At 24.6% G+C, this 18,289-nt stretch overlaps 1 protein-coding gene and 1 long non-coding RNA gene across 2 annotated transcripts in view; one reads left to right on the top strand and one right to left on the bottom strand.

Annotated features, from left to right (window-relative positions):
• Positions 1–18,289, bottom strand: part of LOC111615076 (gamma-aminobutyric acid type B receptor subunit 2-like) — a 50,827-nt gene that overhangs the window by 21,476 nt on the left and 11,062 nt on the right. The gene's annotated exons all lie outside the window — the stretch shown is intronic.
• Positions 5,430–17,543, top strand: LOC111615115. The gene is made up of 3 exons (XR_002755027.1): positions 5,430–5,632; positions 16,995–17,132; positions 17,281–17,543. It is a non-coding gene; the product is annotated as an uncharacterized LOC111615115 (long non-coding RNA).

Here is an 18,289-nt window from a genome sequence, read left to right as displayed (position 1 = left end):
CAAATTAAATTTTACTTTTTTGAGAAATATTATTTTTGAAATGTCTAAAATATATTTATAACGTATATTTTATAATTCAGAAGATTTGTAATAATAAATTTGATATACTGGTTATGGATTTAAGTATGACGTATTAAAATCCTTATAACTAATACATATTGAACGGCCGGATGATAGAGACTGTCTATGTCTCTGGAGGACCCGAGATCGAATCCGGGCGAGCAACGCCAGGAATTTTTGGAGTCGTCTGTTCCGGATATGTGGATTCCTCATCACTCGCTTGGATCACCTTTATGGATTTGGTCAGCCTGGATGAATCCACAAAGGGGTCTTCTTAAGCCCTTTGGGCGCTTATAAAAAAAATATGTAGGCCTATATACTGTATAGTATAACCTCCGAAAAGCGGACATCATCGGATCAAGAAGTTTGTCCGCTATTTAGAGGTATATCGGTATATCCTATTCGTAGGGTCTGGGGATTGTAAAAATGTCCGTTAAATAGAGGTGTCCGCTATTGGGAGTGTCCGTTAATGGAGATTTCACTGTATATTCTTTAAGTAGAAAAAAAAATATAATTTTATTATATTTATAAACAATAAGTTTACATTATTTTCTACTTACAAAAATAATATCTATTTAATTAAATTAAATATAAGGTAGATTATAACATTTTTATGTATAATAGGGCCTATATGATTTACAAATAATATGAATATTTGTACTTTACTTATGGATGTACAGTACAAAGCAGGATCCACGAGTAAATCTTGTAAGAACGATTTTTACTTCGTTTGATTTATATAAAAGTTTTGTTGCTTTAATATTAACTCAAAATTGCATGTATAATATATACATACGCAGATATAAATTATGATATATTTAAAGGTTATATATAGGTTAAAATACTGTAAATTTTTATAAATATTTTACTTACTTTAATACAAAGATAAAAGTATAAACTTTTAATTAGTAAATTTATTAGTTTTAGTTTCAAAATTAGGTAATCATACCGCTTCAGAGCCCCTCAGAGGTTAAGAAAAGGCCCGGCTACTTACCTTTATGATGCTTCTAGTATATTAAAATTAAATTACATTTTTAAATATCAATAATAAAATTTGACAAAAATTACGTTTTTTCCCCCCTCTTAACTGACAAGAAATGCAATGAAATGAATAGATTGTAACAAATGTTTATGAGGTTTGAGGTGAATGGTCTCCCTGTAAATGGTCTGCATCAAACAAAATAAATATCAAATTTTTAGTTTAATAACATAATTCTTGTACAGTATTTAATACATATAAAAATAAAATTTTAATTATTCTGTATTAAATAAGCGGTTTCAAACGTAACGCATATAAAAGTAAGTTACTTTTATTTTCTGACGGCATTTATAATACAATAAAATGTAAATAAAATAATTTTTACTGATATTTTATGATTTAATGATATTTTAAGTATATAACAGAATTATTTTATTTGAAATAAAATAAAATTTTATTACATTCTTACACTGACAATTACATAATCGCAAAATGTGTTAAACAATAATAGGCCTATATTTAATACAATATAATTTATAATATATATTATTGTGTGTATGAGAATACGTTTAATTTATTGTGTATAGCGTTAGAGTATCATTATGCACATTATACTATATATAATTTAAATGAGCATTTATAAAAGCTTGATTATTATACCATATATAAGCCAATGAATGCGTTTAAATGCTGCTTACAATACAAAATAACTAAGTTTAAACGCTTATTTTTTATTATTTAAAACTATTTTAGCGATTATCTTCTATCTTTAATTAACTCAAAAGCTCGTTCATTGTTATTTTTATTATAATTACTATACGTGTAAACCTTTTTATTTTACATAATTTACACGTTAAAATTACAAGAAATTCTTAAACTATAAACTAGATATAAATTCATAATAATTATGTAAATANTTTTTAAAAAATATATACATAAGTAAAAAATTGATTTGACATTAAATTAAAAAAATACGCCTTTAAAATTTAAATATAAAATTTTAAAAAGTCTTTACAAGATTCACGAAATATATCATAAAGTTACCAAGGAAATTGCACGTAATAGAAATTTATTTCATGAATTCAATATTCAAGTAGCAATTGGAAATACTGCGCAAAAATGACATCACAATAGGAACTACGGTATATTTGATATATGAATACAATTGAAAGATAGACTGTTAGAAAATGATAGCAATTGATATAGCATTCGGGAATTTTCTTCTTATTATTTAACTATCAAATGTGACTTATATGTAATATTGACCTCTACTTCGTGCCATTTTCTTGCTGTACTTACATATGTTTAATGGAATGGTTTAACGAGATTAAAATTTTTTTTAATGATTAAATATTAAAACGGAAGCAGTTTTAAAGAGAAATTTTAATTCAATATATATTTTTTATAATTACATTTTATTAAGAAACTATTCAATATTATAAGAGCATCATAGATCTTTATTACACAGAGTGGCCCAAAATTCAATTAACCAATGTAAGGACTAAATCTCAGTTAATCATGTTTCCACCAATTCTGTAAAAGAAAATTTTTATTTATGATAAATATTCATTACTGTATCTGGAGCACAAAAAATACGGTTAACTGACTTTTAGGCTACCCTGAATATACATATACAGTGCTGTCCTAAAGTCAGTTAACCTTCACGCATACTTTAAACGTACGTGCAGTGTTTTATATTTATCAACTCTCACGCTTTTTACGTGATTTTCATGCATCCCAATGACTTCTCGTGTTTTCACGCTAGAGATTCTCATTCTCACGCATATTTGCCGAAACAATTTATTACCATAACCTTAAAAAACAATATCCAACAACTATTTATATAAAAAAGCATTTCTCTTTCAATAATTTCGCAAAAAAATTCGACTCAAAATGGCTGTAAATTGTTAAATAAAAGCATCAAAAATTGCATTTTTTCTACTTTGATGTTAAGATTTCTTTACCAGCAAAGTACTTCCTGTCTGATGTCACTTCCGATCGCGTGACGTCATAACACACTCAATATAAAATGTCATATATCTTGATAAGTCCAGTTTGACAAAATATGTCTTCTGTATATAAGTCCACTCGTGAATTTAAAATATATATATGTAGGCTATATAAATGCATTTTATACTTTTTATTTCTGTAATTTTTCATTTTATTTCTATTTTTTAATCGGATTTTTCACATTTTTTCACGTGATTTAGAGAAGATGCTAACTTATCACTCTTCTCCACCCATTTTTCTCAATCTTATAAATCTTGCATATCTCTTTCTCTCCCCCGTTTTGAGCATATTATTCTTTATCGCATCATTTTTCCGTTGTCAAAAGAAATTTAGAGTTATTTAATGATTAATTTCTTTAAGGGATATCACGCTAGTAATAAATGTTATATTGGATTTATCATCATATCCATCCAGTTTCAATTCTGCTGTGTCCAGAAAAAAAAACAATTTATGGTAATTTCTCAAATCTTGCCAAAATTCATAAATTATATTATGAAGCACCGCTAATGCGGGTGTTATGATTAAATTAATGATAAATTTTTCTAACTTAAGCAACAAATACATTTTTTTTTAATACAATTGATATATATATAATATTGTTTTTAAAAAGTGGTAATAGATGGCGCTAAATCTTTTTTGACATTTAGATGTTTTTTATAAAGGGAATTTCCTCGTTAAATTTAAATATATTCAGAAATTTAAACGAATTTAAAGCATATTTTTTTTAATTTTAGTTTTTTTAAGGTTATTTAAGTAATTGTGTATTAATAAAATCACACCTGAAATCTTATCAAGATTTTAGGAAGAGTTAAGGCTTTCCATAATTTTATAACTATGTATTTTGAAATACAGTATAGCATCGATTATCCGACTCAATTGGGGACTCGGGTTGGTCGGATAACCGAAAATAATGAAAAAAATACATTATTAGTATAGTATATTAGGATATCCCATGTAATTAGTATATTAGTATATCGCTATTAACCAACTTCCGTTGAATTTTCATCGATGTTTAGCCTAACAAATTTTTTTAAAATAATAATCGTCTCTATTGTATCGTTAAAAATTATTTTTAAATTATTTTGTTGCTTACAAAACAAACAACCATCATAATTAGAAAATTAAGTCTCCTTTAAATACTGGCCTCCCTTCAATGGTCGAGCCGTTGATGCCAGCTAAAACACGCAAAAATTTAACAAAAGTATCCAAGACATAGCCAAATATTGTAGCGCCACATCGCTAGCGGACATTTGAAATTTGCCGACTAGAACGGTCGGTTAAACGATGTGGCGGTTAATCGGGGGTCGGATAATCGATGCTCTACTGTATATATATATATATATTATTTTCGATGTTAAAGCTCTTAATTTAATCTGTCAGCTAATCACTTTGCTGTTTTTATATCCGACACGTTATTAAAATTTTACATGTTAATATGACATCATAATCACTTTTCAAAACATGGCAAAAATTGTTTATAACTAAATTACGTTCAGAAAAAAATGACATCCACTCAGATATAAATAAATAAACAAAATATTTATTCCATCTTTTACGACAGACTAATTTCTTTGGAAATGTCACACGATATTATTTCCGTTTTCTATTATAACCGCATCACCATTTTTTGAATTTTATTGATAACGGTTTCGGTTTTACGTAACGTGACTTTAAAAAAAAAGAAAGTAATCTCGCATTTTTAAATTCTCGATCAGACCGCGACGTAATTGGTGGTATTTGTATCCGTTTGCTTTTAGATAAGAATATATTGTTGAGTAATTAGTCTTTAATAATAAATTAATTAATTTTACCCTTACTGGACAAGTGCTGAATACTGCACATAACATGATTATGAGTGGAGATATATCTATGACGTCACCGGTCGTTATAGCAACCGGCCGGGATTGCTGCTTTCCAGCTAATGGCAACGTGCCGTCTGCAACAGTTGGTAAAAGACGCGGAACTTATTTTTGCTTCAATAAACAGCAAAACTTAAATTATTATTTCTGTAATTTTTTAACGAATATTTTTCTTCCTCTTTTGAAGTTATACAATAACATTTTTTACCTTATAAATAATTTTTGTTTAATCAGGAATTGTTTACATTATCTCGTTTTTTTTTATTATTAAAAAGAATTTAATTAATTTTTTATTTATTTTGTAATACTTAAAAAACATTTATAAATTGATTTACAATTAAACACACTAATCAATATTACAATATTTAATAATTACGCATCTCAAAATCAACCAATCAACTTCAAGAAAAAATTCGAATTTATTGATAACAACCAATAGAATAACAGAAAATTTTAAATTTTGTTTGAATGAATTCAACAAGAATATCTGATATTAGCAACTTTTAACTGGTATAATTTATTACATTAATAAGTAAATAGAATATAATTAAATTCTAGCAATCTAATAGACATTATTCGAATGAGTTTATCTATCCAGTCGAATGTGTTGCATGCTGTTTGAATGATTCCTTTCCTTCATTGTGCTAAGGTGATATATACTGTACTTGATTCGTTTGTCACTTTGGTATTTCAGATCAATCAAATAACAAGCTGATTGGATAAAGTGAGTATAGAATTACCTGACAAGTTTAATCTTCTTCGTAAATTTACTTCAAATTACTCATTCTCTGTATCTCTTTATGAATAATTTTATCTCTTTTAAGTTAGAATGATAACTTTTAAATTATTTATATAACATTTGTATAATTATCATTATTAACTTTGTTTAATTGAAATATAATTTTTTCGCTTTAGCTTTAAAAATTCAATTTAAAATCTTGGTAAATAATTCATTCTTATTTTAATGGCTAGCAAGCATGAGCGATAAATTAGTAAAACACTTCTCTTAAGTCAATTTATTCGCTTCCTTTGAATGGAATATAGTTTGTTAAAGTGATTGCTTGCCTTCAATCTAAACAAGTTCGCGATATCCGTGTTGAAACGTGCTTAGAACTTTAAATATGCCATTTTATTCTTGGTAATTTACCTCTTCTACTATAGAAAGTGGGTAACTTACGTCCTTCGAAAACTTTTCAACAATCAAAAATTTCAGATAATTAGCACGAATTCTGAAATTTTTTCTCATTTCTTTAATATTCTTTCTTCGCATTCTCATCTCTTAATATAAAAAATAATTAATTCTTATGAAAATTAAAAGCAAAATTGCCTCTTTAAATTCAAACAAAAAACTTTACGTTTCATTAACCAATTTTTGGAATATTCTCAATTATAATCTGATATATTTTTTTCCCTTGTTCTTTCTTTTTAATCTTATCTTTTGTATCAGTTTTTCTACAAAAAAATAATGTTTATGAAGTTTTTTTGGTGATTAAAAAAATTAATCTAACCAACAAGTTATTAAAATTTTAATCTTATTATTTTGTTCGAAAATTATTTATCTTGTCTAAATTTCGATTTCTGTTTAATGTTTCCTCCTCCTCCTTTTTTTTCTTGAGTTTTAATGCCGCAATGCACTCTATATAGCTTTTAAATTAAGTATTTGTAATTTGTTACTTTATTTATCTCAAGAGTGCAGTTAGGAACAGTGCAAAACAGTACCATTCGTCAAATCAATCGTTAGTAGCAGAAGATACATAGGTCCACACTTTAAATCTTACTTAGAACTAGGCAGCGGAAAAGGGGAGGAAATACTATCTTTCTACTATAAGACCGAAAAATTCAATTAACTAACACAATTAAGTCGATTAAATCTCAAAAATTGATCTAGTTTTGATTTATGGTGTTAAATATAGAACGGACATTAACGACAAAATGAGATTTGAATGGTTTTCTCGAATGACTTTCAAGATTCGTGCACAACAGGCTAGAAAAAAAAATCTATAAGGCTACATTCGGAATGTAATACAGTACAAAAAAATAGGAGGGAAAAAAGCAGCTAAATATTTAAAGGCAACAAATGTTTTCTAAAGACATATCCAATTAAATGAAGACTACAAGACAACTGCCTTTAGTATAACAGTATTCCGTTCCATTGGCATTACTGAGAAATCGATACAAGTGTCTTGGGAATTCCCACCATTACTATGTACCCTATACTGACTGTTTGAATAATTATTATTCAGTGTATAAACAGAGAGAACACGTAATTATTTTGATTTCTATTTTGCAAAATTTAAGATATATATTCGTTTTAATAATAAACACGAGAGAGAAATGCTGTTTAAACGAGAGACGGAAAGGGTACGATTAAGTATGCATAGCAATATTTTACACAGATACTAAATACAGGGAGCATTTTTAAATGATGCAAAATGTCAATAAGATATCTTCTCTCGATCGATAATTTTACCTTTGACTTTTAACTCAACAATTAAGATGAAACCGTACTCCCGTCACGACATCAAAACTTGAGTAATGTTTATTACCTAAACATGACAGACACAATACTTGTAATGTCACCTGCAGAGAAATATTCTCACTAATGATGTTTTACGAAAAAGAATTGTCAAAAATAGGAACTGCATAAATCAATTTTATATTTATGCAGAATATATTTATAACTTAAACCTTAATATATTGTTTTGTGCGTCACAGTTTAATCAAAATAACATGTCGTTAAGATAATTAACGAACCTTTTCTCTTCATCTTTAATTATCTCGGAAAGATGTTCTTTTTAATTAAAAATAACTAGTAGATGGGATTTGGATTATTACAAAGAACTGTTAAGATATAATTATATTAAAATTTTGTACTTTAAAATTCCGGCTTTCAACATTAAACTATTGGGAATTAAGATTTATTTAAACTTTATATTTAAGAAAGCTTTAAATGCCAAGTTATAAATAAAATAATATATATTTTAGTGTGTGAATGATGATTAATATAGTAAAGGATTTTGTAACTGAGGCCAAATCAGAAAATAATTTTTTTTTTATTTGCCGCGTTTGAAGATACAAAAAAATATGCTAATATATTTTTCTGTTCTGCCACTCGAAACTTGATCGAAAATGCAGATTTTTTTTAACTATTGAAAAATAAACGGATTTAATGCTCTGTAAATTTTCAGCATCGTACTATTTAGATATATGTAATTAAAGCTTAAGGTATACAAAGGATAAACAAAATTAAAGGTGTAAAAGATGGTTTATAATTATTTTTAAAATAAAGGGTTTTTAATAGTCTTCTAACTAAAAAAATATATAATAAATAGAATTATTTGAAGAAAATAGAATTTGCTTCAATTTGTTCAATTTATTCATGTTAAAAGAAATTTAAAATAGATTTCACGAATTTATTTATTTTTAACAAAATTTTCTATTTCGTTTTTTCATATTACCTGAGTTAAATGGAAGAACTGTGATGNTATATCCATTTAAATTGCTATAAAAAAGAATTTATAAAATTAAATTTTATAAATTCAGAAAATATTTAGTGACTTTTACATTTGTTCTTTGATGTGATTTAATGTAGTTTTAAATATTGTGGGGGGATTAAGATAAAAAAGTAAGACAATAATGCAACCACCATTAGGATCAATAAGATAGACATATTCTTATTTGCACATAATGCTATTTGACATGTAAAAGACATCAGAGATAATTTTTCTCTTATCAAATCACGCAATATTACAATTTTCAATCAGAAAATCGATGAATAAATTATTTAACTTTAAATCATTTTTATACTATTTATCTTCTACACTACTTTTCTCGTGCTTTAGAGAATTGACTAGCTACTGGATTTTAAAACATTTATTTCTTCTAATCTATTATTTCTCTTGATGCTAGAGAATAGCCTCTGCCTTCAATTGGTATTCTTACGGCAAATTCCACAAGAAAAACAAAAGAATCTTACAACGTTTTCTTCGTCAAGTATTGATGTTCACTCTCATAAAAAACGAACACACACACACACACTCCTCTTAAACAATCTATTGATATTGCTGGGTATCTTATTACGCCCAATTGGGATTCCATGTCTATATTAACATTTTGAACCCTGCTCGCTTTTTATGCTTCCTTCTATCTAAGATATTACTTCCGTGTGAAACAGTAGACAACTTATCGATGTTAATCCCTCATCCTGTGACGTACGATTTATGATTGGCTATATTGGTTGACATTTATTGGTTACATCACTCTAAGTACGGATGAAGGAACAATATGGCAGAAAATCAAAAATAATTTCTATACGATGAAAACTTAAGCAATTCAAACTACTGTAGTGTCGTTTCATAAACACTAATCGATTATCTGCACTGTTGATAAATGCGGATGACAAAAATATTGAATTGTTGTTGTCTGTGGCAACAACAACATCCGAATTATGTCATAGTAAACATTGAACACAATCATAGTAAACATTAAATCGCGAAAAAATATTTTAAAATCTTTAATTCTTCGTCTCGATATTTAAAAGAATGTTGGAGATAATTTTTAAAATAATCGAATATACGTGTAAAAATAATTGCGTTTTGCTTAATTATTTCAGAAAGTAATTTTTTTAATCATAAAATGAGCGGAGGTTTATTAAAAATAATTCCTCGATTAACCTTTCTCTCGTTTATATTTAGCTGAATAACCAAAACTGTAGCGAAATCGATGGTCATACCGACAATTAAAAGCGTGCACTGTAAATATCATGCCATCACGTGACGTCTGTATTCTACTTTTATCAGTGACATTTGCCCATCAAAGCGCTAAGAATCGTGACTTCCAATTATGTATGAAGTAAATGTGTTGTTCATGCAAATAAGCGGAAATTTTGTTTAGCCTCAGGTCGTTACAGCTCTAAGAAAAGCGCTTTTATATATCGGTTAATTCAAAAAAAATAAAAGAACTATTGAACAGTGATGAAAGGACCTTTTAGATGCTAGAAGATATTTTATGATGCTTTTATTAGCGAAATTAAATATATATATATATATATATATATATTTCTTATAAAATGACAAAGTGTTTGTATTCCCATTAAATAAATNTTCCTGTTCTAAATGGCTAGACTTTCTGCTAGCAATATTAAATTTAAAAAATATATATTTAAGTATTTCCTAGAAGATAATTATTATTGTTGTTATAATTTTTTTTAAGTTTAAGAATCAAAATTAACTTGAAAAATAATATTTGTTTAGTAGGAAAATATTAATATTTACTGGAATATTGTATCTAAATATTAAAATTTAACTTTGAGATTATACTAATTTTTAATTAAAATAATTTATTTATTTAATAAATTTAAGTAATGAAATATGCATTATTAACTTTATGATTTATTTAGTAATAATATAAATTGGTATTAAATATTTAAAAAGTAGTTATATAAATTTATAATAAATCAAATCAAGGAAACGGATAAACAAATTGGAAACAAGTAAATAAATTATTTCGAAATCAACTTTACAAAATTTGTTTTTTTATGAAAATCCTCTTTTTTTTAAACAATTTTTCATCTATTTTAAAAATTTTCGTAACGTTAAAGCTATTTATTATAAAAGTTTTATGAGATCCTAATGAGATTTAATGCTTTTTTTAACCATATGTTTGAATACTGTTTCCTTTCATATTTATTTGGAATAGATATTTAATTAAATTGTTTTATATAACTGAATTTTTAATAAATATAAGAGTGTTTTTCAGAAATTAAATCGAGTATTTTATATTTTGAAAAAATAAAAATGCAGAAAATAATTTTACTTTATATTAAAATATTGTGAACTTTTGTCTATCTATAAGCTTATTTTGATATAAAAATCGCATTTTGGAAGAAGAAATATGTAGCTTTCTGATTGGTTTTCCTGATACAGTTGTTTATTTGCAGTTTTGAAGTTTGTTTTCATCCATTTTCCGAGTAAATTCCTTATAACTTTGACTTTTATTTTGAAAAATATTGGTTTAATAAATTCACTTAAAATCTCTCAAGGACATTGCTTAGTTATTTTTGCTTGGTAAATTTATTTTTGTACAAAAATAGTCGTTTAAAAAATTGCAAGAAATGTTTTTTTTCCTTCCTTCTTATCATCCGAGTTAAAGCTATCACAAATTAGCATGCTCCTCTATTCATTTATTCATTCATTCACACAGTCAAATTTTCTTCTATCCAAATAATTATATTAAAGGAGTTTAAGTTTTACAGATAAGCGAAAAATAGAAAAAAGAGAAATCATTTTCCGATTGCAAATGGTGTTTAAACGAATTTGTGATTCGTGTTTCTAACCATTAAACGTGTATCGTGTGAACGTAGATCATTTGTTTACATGTTACCATTAAAGAAAAGTATTTAAACATCTAAGTTTCGATATAATAAAATATCTCACTTATTAATTAATAGCTTTCGCAGGTTTTAATGTGTATAATTGTTTTTTCTTTCTAGTTTCTTTTTGCGTATATGTTTAGATACACTTCTTTTCTACCTGGGTGCATTCCTATGGGAGAAGCCAGGAGGCGAGTCATTTAAAGTAAAAGAGAGTTCTTTCCCCCACCTCTTTTTTCATTTCAAATTGAATTATTTTGATTTAAATGCAGTTTTCTCTGATGTTGGATGATATAAACAAATGTTCGAGATTGTAATGATTTATTTAAAATTATTGTTTACTTTTTATTTTTATAATTAAAATGTTTCAGTTGATATTTCCGTATAATATCTAATATATTAAATAATTCATAAAAGTTTAAATTAAAAATATTTTAAAACTTACATTTCTGTATTAGTTATTAAAAATTGTTTCAAAAAATCATCATGTTATAACTATGCTTTAATATATTTAAATAATATATACGTACAGTACTACCTCAGGATATTTATTAAGTGAATAATCATCGCTACGTAGACTTATAAATTTGCATGTTTTTAAAGTCACATTACAACTGTATAATTATTAATTGAATATTTAAATTAGTATTGATCATGTATCTAATCTATGAACGATGTAGAATATATAGTTTCCTCGGTAGTTCTTCCACACAGGTAACAAAAGACTGCAGTATACAATACACAATAGACAAACATGCATCATAAAACGTCATTCACGAGAACACAATATCTAAACATTCTTTGTCAATATTAAACTCTGATATAAATCCGGTCAGATACAAGAATATGACATCTTTTTCGTTCCAGTGATCATTCTTTATTAGAAAATAAACCTTTGATTGAATCCAGACGAAATAATCTTACAGCAGTCAACTCTAAATTTAATAATACTCTTTTACTATACAATTTTCTAGAGGGAAAATATTTTATGAATCCTTATAAACATCCTGTTTATAGTTTATTTTTTTGCAACGATGCCGATGGCGTAATGTTACGTGTATATTTTGAAAATTAAATGTTAATTTTTTAAAATAGGAACTTAAAACATTTATACGCCAACAAAATTTCTGAATCGGCGAACAACAAACATTCTTTTTATGACGTACTTAACATAATACAGACAATACTTCGATTTGAATAAATAGTTTTATCTTTTGAATTATTCATAAAGACCTAATTGTAGAAATGTTCATGATGATGATTTTATAATAAATAAATCTTTGAAATTTAGCCATTTTTTTAAACATTAAAATTCAGTTTAATCGCGTGATTTTAGAAGAATCTGCACACACTGTAGATGATTTGTATGACACTTTTTTCCACTTAAAGTACGACATTTACAGTGTAAAGATATATTATTATTNTTTTTTTATTTGCCGCGTTTGAAGATACAAAAAAATATGCTAATATATTTTTCTGTTCTGCCACTCGAAACTTGATCGAAAATGCAGATTTTTTTTAACTATTGAAAAATAAACGGATTTAATGCTCTGTAAATTTTCAGCATCGTACTATTTAGATATATGTAATTAAAGCTTAAGGTATACAAAGGATAAACAAAATTAAAGGTGTAAAAGATGGTTTATAATTATTTTTAAAATAAAGGGTTTTTAATAGTCTTCTAACTAAAAAAATATATAATAAATAGAATTATTTGAAGAAAATAGAATTTGCTTCAATTTGTTCAATTTATTCATGTTAAAAGAAATTTAAAATTCTAATAAGCAACTAATACGAATAAAATAGAACAAAGTAATATGTATATTGCCTAAAATATATTTAAGTAAGGAATAAATATTAATGCAAAATGCAAATAATATTTAACCAATAGTTAGTTTTTGAATTTAAAAATTCAAAAATGCACACGAACTAATATTTAAATTATGCAAGCTGATTGGTTGAAATCTCTCGCATTCTTTCGAATTTAAATTTAAAATCTCGAGACCGGATTTTTTTTTAATTGTGAAGAAATGATTGGACAAATTTGCGCATGCTCGTTTTGAGATTATAAAAAATAAAAGTCACGTGACTGACATTTTTAAGGAAAAACGCTCTTTGGAAGGAGAATGAAGTGTTCTATTTATAAAATATTTGATGTTTAATGTTTAATTTTTTTATACATTTATTTTTATTTAGATTTATTTAACTTCTTTTTTTTCGCGATAAATTAACCATTTTTAAAGCGAACCAAATTGGAAATTATACCAGAAACTTTACATCATGGACATTTTGATTGATGTTCCATTGTTATAGCTGCGTGTTTAATTACTGCTATTTGTTTATCATATATATTGAAACTAAAACTAGTAAATAATCCGTACAAATTACTCATGATTAACGGATATAATTATCCCTCAAAAAGATAGGTAATATAATTAAAATACGTTTTAACGTATTGACGTAAAAATATGATAAATGTATTTTCTAAACCTTAATTATAATTCGTATTTTTCTTTTTAAAGATGTTTTAAAGCAATTAAAGAATTGAAATTTCAAGTTTTTCAGTGGTTTTATTTATTACGTTAATTAATGATAGAATTTTAAATAACGTCATAACAAAATTTTCGAATAATACGATTTGATTGGCTGATTGTGGAGATAAATTCAAATTGTCACGCTTTAAATTTTTAATTGAAAATTGATAAAATAATAATTAAGAATACCGAGAAATTGTAAACAAGCAAACATCCTTTTATAATTTGATTTAAATTATTTTGTAACACGACCATTAATAGTGAGAATTTTTAAATTTCGTAAATAATTTTAATTGCGTAGCGTTGATTAGAAAGGTAGCTCCGTTATTGGTAAAAAATAATTTTTAAAAATATTGACCCGTTTTAATTAATTAAATTTGAGATTATGCAATTTATTAAATATTTTAATACGAAACTTAATAAAGGAAATAATAATAGTGCCTTTAAAAATTACAAAACAATATGATAAAATTTATCGTATGCTTTAATTTCTCAATTAAACCAATAATAGATTAGAATTTTGAAATTTGTAAAGCACGTGATCTAAACTTTTGAATTCTAAGAGCTGATTGGTCGACAAAATACAGTAATCTTTTGAAAGTCTAAAGGTCACATATAATGTTAAAATATTCTAAAAGATGATTGGCAAGAGAGAGAGAAAGCACAATAATCTTAAAAATCAAATTATATCATACATGCCGAATTCTCGAAATGTTAAGTTAAAATTGGTCGGCCATGTTCGGAAGTAGATTAAAATCCTATTATTCACTTTAGACATCAGAGTACGTTCCTTAGTTATTGTCGGGGTGCATGGCCTTTAATTCCTATTTCAACTAATTACTTAAAGTAACATGGTTGTCAACATGAAATATTTTTAACTTAAATCTTCGACAATATATCAAATTTGATGAAGCTGCTGATAATTATATGTAATACGATACTCAAAATAAATTTTATAATTAAATAACCTTCAAAACAACTTAATTACAAAACGTCATTTTAATAAACTAAATCATGGCAAAGTAACACCATAACCTATTTAGAAATGTATCTAAGAAAAATTAATAACCTTTTTTTCATATTGTATTTCATAAATATTTCTACACAGAAATATTTATGAAATACATCAAACTCTAAAAAGAAAAACTTGTGTATAAACTCTTGAGCCAGTGAATAAAATGTTAAGAATAAACTAGATGATGATGGGATGTTAGAAAAAGTTTTCTTGTCATCATCAATCACTACCTAATGCTGACAACTAGATATACACTACTCAACTTATATATAGTGTATGAAATAAAGCTAAGAACATTAGACAGGTAATGAGGAATGTTTGACATATTTCCATGAAACAAAAATACATTTACATAACATGTCTTCTGGGTAAGTTTATTTTGATGTACTCCATTCTGTTTGATTGTTGTCAGTATATTTTGATATAAAAATGAAGTAAGATCATGTTTACATTTTATCATAAGAAATATATATATATTTTTTAGATTGAATATTCTTTCGAAAAATATTTAAATGTCAGATATTTTCATTTTTAAAATATAAAAAACTTATGTTTGCTTGACATTAATATATTTTTAATGATTTATATCAATTATTTTCCTAATATAATTTTAATCTTTTCCATATGGTTATTATAAGCTGATTTTATATTAATTAAATATGTAAATGCATGTTTACATAAATACAAGTTTCTGTAAAATAAAAATGTATCTCAGTTTGAATACATTTTGTGTAATTAAAATGCATTTTACATTTGTACAAAATGCAAACAAAAAAAAAATTTTTTTTTTTGCTTAAGAAGAGTGAAAATACAGACAAATAAGATAATCTTAATGCATTTTTAAGAACTTTATTCATGAAAAATATTTAAGTGGATATTTTAAATTTCTTAGAAGCAATAGGATTTTAATATCAAATAAAACTATTAAATAGTACATTGATTTTAAGAATTACTATGTAATTTTTACTCTGAAAAAATATAAAATATTAATGAATAATGAAACACACAAACTTCTCTCACTAATTTTATGCATGTATAAAAATTAATTATAATCAAATATTTTAATTTTGAGATTAATTTTAATTTTAAAATTTCATTTATATATGTATCATTTTCATACTAATGTTGCATAACTGTTTGTTGATTTACATCTTCATACAATTAAAATTAATAATAATACATTTAATATATGAAAAGGAATGTTTATATTTCCCAGAAGATCAATTTAAAAATTGAATTGGATATTTTCAGAATTATCATTATCTTAAAAATTATTTAAATAATTGAAATGTTTTTTCATGTGAATGAAAGGAAATTGTGGATTGATGAACAGAATTAATTTACCATTGAAGAATTTATATAATAAAAAGCAATTGAATTCATCTTTTATATATTTTTTAAATTTAATATGATGATTCTGCCACTAGATTGAAGCAACTAAATATTGATTTTTCTAAAGAATATTACTTTAGACTGTTAAAAAATGAAACATTTTTTAATAGTCTAAAGTAAAAAAATATTAAATTATATATATTTTAAAATATATATAATTTAATATTTTGAAATTATTCTTAAGCTCTTAATGAAATTATACAATTTAACAGCAATTCTAATTATAAGAGTTTGTAGAATTTAAAAAGTTATATATATATTTGACATTAATATATTTTTATTAATGTCATATTATTAGCATATTAAAAAGAATTTTCTCTCTTTCTCTTCCCCTCCCTCCTTTCTTGATTTTGCATTAAAATATTAAAATAAATGTTTACACGTATCACAAAATCAATTTACAACTTATATAAACTTATATGAAATCAGCCAAATTCATATTTTATACTTTAAACTTTATAAAAATCTAATAAAGATGATTTTAATATTGGATGAAACTAGTATATATTGATTTTCAGAACTAATTAGCTTGTATACTAATATACTGTAAAATTTGATATAAAGTAATCAAAAGTATGGCAAACTTTTAGAATTAATTTTATGCCAATTTATAATTGAATTGAATATTGAAAAAAATTTATATAAATGTTTTTTTAATGCAAAAAAGTATCAAAATATTTATTCAAAAAATTTTGGAATTTAATTTAATCATTTATAAGACTATTATAAATATTTATCAATGGTGGTGATGTAATTTATTTTAATATTTTGATAGCTGAAGAACACAAACTGAAGGAAGAAGGAAAAACAATATAATAATTTGAATAAAAACAATATTAAACAATGCTGACAAAACAATGACTTTTGTTACAACATTGCAAGAAGAAATCAATAAAGTGTATTTCATCAACAGGTTTGCTTTAAAATTTTTTTTTACTTTTACTGTTACTATGGTAACAGAACATTGATTCTTTACATTGCATTCCTATTTACATAACACATTTTTAAATATTTAAAAGCAGAATTAATCTTGACTAAATTAACAATAATGCTTCTTACAGAAGTGATGTAAACTTTGAATTAAAAATATTAGAAAAGGATTTAAATTTTCAATTTTTTTATTTGGTGTTCACTAATGTTTTTTAAGGAGAGAAAATTTGAATAAGAAAATAATTTTTAATAAAATGTTTTAAATCTGAAAATTCTTTTATGAGCATCATAAAATGTGAGCAGTAAATCCTTGTTTATTATATATTTTAAAAAATTAATTGTTTATATAATCTTATATGATAACTTTGTTTGTTCAAGAAATTTTGATAGCATTTGTATCTAAATAAAAAATTAATTAACAAATTGTTTATATAAAATTAATAATGTGCAACATAAAATAAACTATATACTTTAATTAAAACTTTATATTTATATTTAAAAAATTTTATTACACCATTTTAAACTTTTGAATTTAAAATCTAAAAAAAACTATGAATAAATTAATAATTTAATAACAAAGAAAATTTTTCTTCTTTCAAAAATTTTTGAATAAAGTATAAAATTCATTATGTAAATATAATTAAATAATTTTTCGCATGAAATTTATTAAATTATTTTTTATGATTATTATATTTTTATTGTTAAGTAGATTAGCTGGAATAATAATAAATGTTGTTTTGTTTTCAATTCTCTTTCTATAGATATGAAAATTGATGTAAATTTTTTATTTAAGGTTAGTAAATATATAAATATAATATATATATATATATCTAGAAACAACTAACGATGTAAATTTTATGTAGCAAAATATAATTTAATTTTTTATATACTTATTTAAAATATGTTATCTGTATTAGTTAATAATTTCCAGTTTTTATATCCATTTAAATTGCTATAAAAAAGAATTTATAAAATTAAATTTTATAAATTCAGAAAATATTTAGTGACTTTTACATTTGTTCTTTGATGTGATTTAATGTAGTTTTAAATATTGTGGGGGGATTAAGATAAAAAAGTAAGACAATAATGCAACCACCATTAGGATCAATAAGATAGACATATTCTTATTAATCCAAATGG

This window comes from Centruroides sculpturatus, unplaced genomic scaffold (genome assembly GCF_000671375.1).
Source record: "Centruroides sculpturatus isolate CEXI.00-Female unplaced genomic scaffold, Cexi_2.0 scaffold167, whole genome shotgun sequence".
Lineage (NCBI taxonomy): Eukaryota > Metazoa > Arthropoda > Arachnida > Scorpiones > Buthidae > Centruroides > Centruroides sculpturatus.
Note: the sequence above shows the minus strand (reverse complement) of the source record. Positions and strands in the feature narration are given on the sequence as shown.